The following is a 6632-nucleotide window of genomic DNA, read 5'->3' on the forward strand; positions in this document are numbered from 1 at the left end:
TTCCATCCGGTCTCCGACAGGAAGTTTTGGAAGAGAGATTTCGGAAGATGATTTGAAATCGTGGAGCTATTGAATACACATCGCCTCGTGATCAATTTGATAGATTATTAATGTTTACTAATACCTAAAGTTGGATTACAAAAGTATTTCGAAGTGTTTTGTGAAAGTTTATCGTCGACTTTTTTAATTAAAAAAAATGACGTAGCGTTTTGAATCTGTGTTTTTTTCTGAATCACACAGTTTCCATAGATGGATATTTTGGGTATATATGGACCGATTTAATCGAAAAAAAGACCCAATAGTGATGTCTATGGGACATATAGGAGTGCCAACAAAGAAGCTTGTCCAAGGTAATGAAGTTTTATTTCTGCTATTTGTGTAGCGCCGGCTATGCTAATTCTTTTGTTTACGTCGCCTTCAGGTATTTCGGGGTGTTGCATGCTATCAGATAATAGCTTCTCATGCTTTCGCCGAAAAGCATTTTAATAATCTGACTTGTTGGCTAGATTCACAACGAGTGTAGCTTTAATTCAGTGCCCTGCATGTGTGTTTTGATGAACGTTTGAGTTTTAACGAGTGCTATTAGCATTTGGCGTAGCGCATTTGCATTTGCTGATGGCTAGATGAGACGTCTGCGTCTCAGGTCGACGCAAGAGGATTTATTAATTAAGAACAAATTCTTATTTTCAATGACAGCCTAGGAACAGTGGGGTAACTGCCTGTTCAGAACGACAGATTTGTACCTTGTCATCTCGGGGGTTTGAACTTGCAACCTTCCGGTTACTAGTCCAACGCTCTAACCACTAGGCTACCCTGATGTGGGACGTAACGTAGCCTGTTGAATGACGTGGGACGTAACGTAGCCTGTTGAATGACGTTGCCTGTTGAATGACGTGGGGCGGAGCCTGTTGAATGACAACATAATGTGTGGGAGGGACAAAAAGCGAGTAAAAAAACACCCTAAATATTTTTAGAACTACAAATTAACTTTCTTCTGTCCATTCTTGTTTTTTCAATGTCACAATTCCAACCCTCCTCTTTTATCCGGGCTTGGGACTGGCAAAAGTGACCCAAAAGAGAGACACTGGCGGAGTTACTTCGTTTTTTATTTTACTGAAAGAAACATTTTTAATTTTTTGTTTTTTACATTTACATCCCTCCCTGAATGTAAGCCAGGGCGGGATCAGCCAGCGGCTGCTTCCTGCATGCACGATTCATTTGCAGTCTAGACGCGGAGGGGTGAACATCTCCTGCTCTGACTGCAGCTGGGAGGGACTGCTGCGCGAGGACTGGGCCGCCTGTGAGTGCTTTGGGATGGGGATGGGGCCCACGGCAGCACCTGCTGCTCGTTGAGAAGAGTAAGAACGATATGTGCTTTCACGTCAGAGTCTCCAATAACATCAGGAAAAGTCGCTAGATTTGTCGCTAGTCGCTTTTTGAAAACGTGTCGCTAGAGGGGTCTGAATACTCGCTAAATTTAGCAACAAATTCGTAAGTTGGCCACACTGCTCAGCGTGGTTCTCTCACACCTCATTATGGTACATAGTTGGGCCTTGTTGTAGAATAATTTTGTCAATCCTGAATATTCTTTGTTGTGTGTGTACATACAGTCAGGAAAACCTACTCATTCAAGGGTTTTTCTTTATTTTTTACTAGATTTGTACTATTACATACGAAAATAATAGTGAAGACATCAGAACTATAAGAAAACATGGAATCATGTAGTAACCAAAAAAGTGTTAAATAAATCAAAATACACTACCTTTCCTAAGTTGCGGGTCACTTTGAAATAAATGTCCTTGCTTTTGAAAGAAAACATTTTTTTCCCATTAAAATAACATCAAATTTATCAGAAATACAGTGTAGATGGACATTGTTCATGTTGTAAATTATTATTGTAGCTGCAAACAGATGTTTTATGGAATATCTACATAGGCCTACAGAGGCCCATTATCAATAACCATCACTCCTGTGTTCCAATGGCACTTTGTGTTAGCTAATCCAAGTTTATAATTTAAAAGGCTAATTGATCATGAGAAAATCCTTAGACTAGTTGAGTATCTGGAGCATCAGCATTTGTGGGTTCGATTACAGGCTCAAAATGGCCAGAAACAAAGTATTTTCTTCTGAAACTCGTCAGTCTATTCTTGTTCTGAGAAATGAAGGCTATTCGATGCGTGAACTTGCCAAGTAACTGAAGATCTCGCACTGCTCCCTTCACAGAACTGCACAAACTGGCTCTAACCAGAATAGAAAAGGAGTGGGAGGCCCCGGTGCACAGCTGAGCAAGAGGACAAGTACATTAGTGTCTAGTTTGAGAAACAGATGCCACACAAGTCCTCAACTGGCAGCTTCATTAAATAGTCTGTCCAGTGTCTGTGTTCTTTTGCCCATCTTAATCTTTTCTTTTTATTGGCCAGTCTGAGATATGGCTCTGCCTAGAAGGCCAGCAACCCGGAGTCGTCTCTTCACTGTTGACGTTGAGACTGGTGTTTTGCGGGTACTATTTAATGAAGCTGCCAGTTGAGGCATTTCCAGCTGTGCTAACATAACTGCAAAATAGTTTTCTAATGATCAATTAGCCTTTTTAAAATGATGAACTTGGATTAGCTAACACAACGTGCCATTTGAACACAGGAGTGATGGTTGCTGATAATGGGTCTATGTAGATATAACATAAATCTGCCATTTCCAGCTACAATAGTCATTTACAGCATTAACAATGTCTACACTGTATTTCTGATCACTTTGATGTTATTTTAACAGACACTTTTTGGGGGATTTCTTTTCAAAAACAAGGACATTTCTAAGTGACCAACTTTTGAACGATAGTGTATATTTCATATGTGAGATTCTTCCCCCCTTTGCCTTGAATGACAGCTTTACTCTTGGCATTCTCTCAAACAGCTTCACGAGAAATGCTTTTCCAACAGTCTTGAAGGAGTTCCCTCTTATGCATTCAGAAAGTATTCAGACCCCTTCACATTTTGTTAAGTTACAGCCATTTTCTAAAATGGATTGAATAAAAAATGTCCTCCAATCTACACACAATACCCCTATTTCAAGATGGCGCCGACAGATGGTTGGAGTCCTTCGGAAACTATGCTGTATTTTGTTTTTTTTATCAATGATTTCTTACATCGTTAACCCTGAAAATCTTAAGTGTTATTACATGCAGCCGGGAAGAACTATTGGATATAAGAGCGAAGTCAATTTACCAACATAACGACCAGGAATACGACTCTCCCGAAGCGGATCCTCTGTTTGATCCACCAACTAGGACATTGCATCTAATCCCAGAGACCGACCCAAAACAATGTCGCCGCAGAAGAGATAGACAGAGCGGCCTCCTGGTAAGACTTCGGAGACGTGCACACCACCCGCCGCTTCTGAGTATATTACTCGCCAATGTCCAGTCTCTAGACAACAAGGTGGACGAAATTAGGGCAAGGGTTGTCTTCCAGAGAGACATCAGAGACATTGTAACGTTCTCTGTTACACGGAAACATGGCTCTCTCAGGATATGTTGTCAGTCGGTACAGCCACCAGGTTTCTTCATGTGTCGCGCCGACAGAAATAAACATCTCTCTGGGAAGAAGAAGGGCGTAATTGTCATGGTGTAATTGTAACAACAGGAACTCAAGTCCTTTTGGTCACCTGACCTAGAATTCCTTACAATCAAATGCTGACTACATTATCTCCCAAGAGAATTCTCTTCGATTATAGTCACATCCGTGTATACCCCCAAGCAGATACCACGACGGCCCTCAAGTAACTTCATTGGACTCTATGTAAACTGGAAACCACATCTACTGAGGTGGCATTTATTGTAGCTGGGGATTTTAACAAAGCTAATTTAAGGACAAGGCTACCTAAATTCTATCAGTATATTGACTGTAGGGACAAAGTGGAGTCGCAATTCAACTGCTCAGACACAAGATGTATGTGGCAGGGTCTAGAGGCAATTACGGACTACAAAAAGTAAACCAGCCACCGACAAGGCCCACTACCAAGGACTGCGAGCCCCCTCTCTCCTTCTCCGTGGCCGACATAAGTAAGACATTAAGCTCTGCTGGTCCAGACGGCATCCCTAGCCTCATCCTCAGAGCATGCGCAGACCAGCTGGCTGGTGTGTTTACGGACATATTCAATCTCTCCATATCACAGTTTGCTGTCCACAAATGCTTCCAAATGGCCACCATTGTTCCTGTACTCAAGAAGGCAAAGAACTGAACTAAATGACTATTGCCTGTAGCACTCACTTCTGTCATCATGAAGTGCTTTGAGAGACAAGTCAAGGGTCATGTCACCTCCACCTTACCTGCCACCCTAGACCCACTTCAGTTTGCATACCGCCCCAACAAGTCCACATACGATGCAATCACCATCACACTACACACTGCCTTATCCCATCTGGACAAGAGGAATACCTCGGTAAGAATGCTGTTCTTTGACTACAGCTCAGCATTCAACACCGTAGTACCCTCCAAGCTCATCATTAAGCTTGAGGCCCTGGGTCTCAACCCCGTCCGTCCTATGCAATTGGGTCCTGGACTTTCTGACAGACCCTCCCCCGGGTGGTAAAGGTAGGAATCAACATCTCCACTTCTCTAATCCTCAACATCGGGTTCTTGGCCACCTCCCTGACCAAGGCCATTTTCCCCCAATTGCTCAGTTTGGCCGAGCGGCTAGCTCTAGGAAGAGTCTTGGTGGTTCTAAACTTTTTCCATTTAAGAATGATGGAGGCCACTGTGTTCTTGGTGAACTTCAGTCCTGCAGACATTTTTTGGTTCCCTTCCCCAGATCTGTGCCTCGACACAATCCTGTCTCTGAGCTCTACGGACAATTCCTTCAACCTCATTGCATGGTTTTTACTCTGACATGCACTGTCAACTGTGGGAAGTTTATATAGACAGGTGTGTGCCTTTCCAAATCATGTCCAAACAATATAATTTACCACAGGTGGACTCCAATCAAGTTATAGAAACATCTCATAGATGGTCAATGGAACAGATGAGCTCAATTTCGTGTCTCATAGCAAAGGGCCTGAATACTTATGTAAATAAGGTATTTCTGTTTTTTAATTTTTTTTAATGCTTTGTTTTTATGGGGTATTGTGTGTAGGTTGATAAGGAAAACAATTCATTTAATCAATTTTTGTTAAGGCTGTAACTTAACAAAATGTGTAAAAAGTCAAGGGGTCTGAAGACTTTCCGAATGACCTGTAAAATAAAACATCCTGGAACCTCTAGAAACTCATCAATGGTGCCCTCTAATAGAACATGCTGGAACCTCTAGAAACTCATCAATGGTGCCCTCTAATAGAACATCCTGGAACCTCTAGAAACTCATCAATGGTGCCCTCTAATAGAACATCCTGGAACCTCTAGAAACTCATCAATGGTGCCCTCTAATAGAACATTTTGGAACCTCTAGAACCTCTAGAAACTCATCAATGGTGCCCTCTAATAAAACATCCTGGAACCTCTAGAACCTCTAGAACCTCATCAATGGTGCCCTCTAATAGAACATCCTGGAACCTCTAGAACCTCTAGAACCTCATCAATGGTGCCCTCTAATAGAACATCCTGGAACCTCTAGAAACTCATCAATGGTGCCCTCTAATAGAACATCCTGGAACCTCTAGAAACTCATCAATGGTGCCCTCTAATAAAACATCCTGGAACCTCTAGAAACTCATCAATGGTGCCCTCTAATAGAACATCCTGGAACCTCTAGAACCTCATCAATGGTGCCCTCTAATAGAACATCCTGGAACCTCTAGAAACTCATCAATGGTGCCCTCTAATAGAACATCCTGGAACCTCTAGAACCTCTAGAAACTCAATGGTGCCCTCTAATAAAACATCCTGGAACCTCTAGAAACTCATCAATGGTGCCCTCTAATAGAACATCCTGGAACCTCTAGAAACTCATCAATGGTGCCCTCTAATAGAACATACTGGAACCTCTAGAACCTCATCAATGGTGCCCTCTAATAGAACATCCTGGAACCTCTAGAAACTCATCAATGGTGCCCTCTAATAGAACATTTTGGAACCTCTAGAACCTCTAGAAACTCATCAATGGTGCCCTCTAATAAAACAACTTGGAACCTCTAGAAACTCCTCAATGTTGCCCTCTAATAAAACATCCTGGAACCTCTAGAAACTCATCAATGGTGCCCTCTAATAAAACATCCTGGAACCTCTAGAACCTCTAGAAACTCATCAATGGTGCCCTCTAATAAAACATCCTGGAACCTCTAGAACCTCTAGAAACTCATCAATGGTGCCCTCTAATAGAACATCCTGGAACCTCTAGAAACTCATCAATGGTGCCCTCTAATAGAACATCCTGGAACCTCTAGAACCTCATCAATGGTGCCCTCTAATAGAACATCCTGGAACCTCTAGAAACTCATCAATGGTGCCCTCTAATAAAACATCCTGGAACCTCTAGAAACGTATCAATGTTGCCCTCTAATAGAACATCCTGGAACCTCTAGAAACTCATCAATGGTGCCCACTAATGCTTTCAGAACATCCTGGAACCTCTAGCATGCACCTCATCAATGGTGCCCATCTAAACTAGAAACATCCTGGAACCTCTAGAAACTCATCAATGGTGCC

This window comes from Oncorhynchus tshawytscha, linkage group LG01 (genome assembly GCF_018296145.1).
Source record: "Oncorhynchus tshawytscha isolate Ot180627B linkage group LG01, Otsh_v2.0, whole genome shotgun sequence".
NCBI lineage: Eukaryota > Metazoa > Chordata > Actinopteri > Salmoniformes > Salmonidae > Oncorhynchus > Oncorhynchus tshawytscha.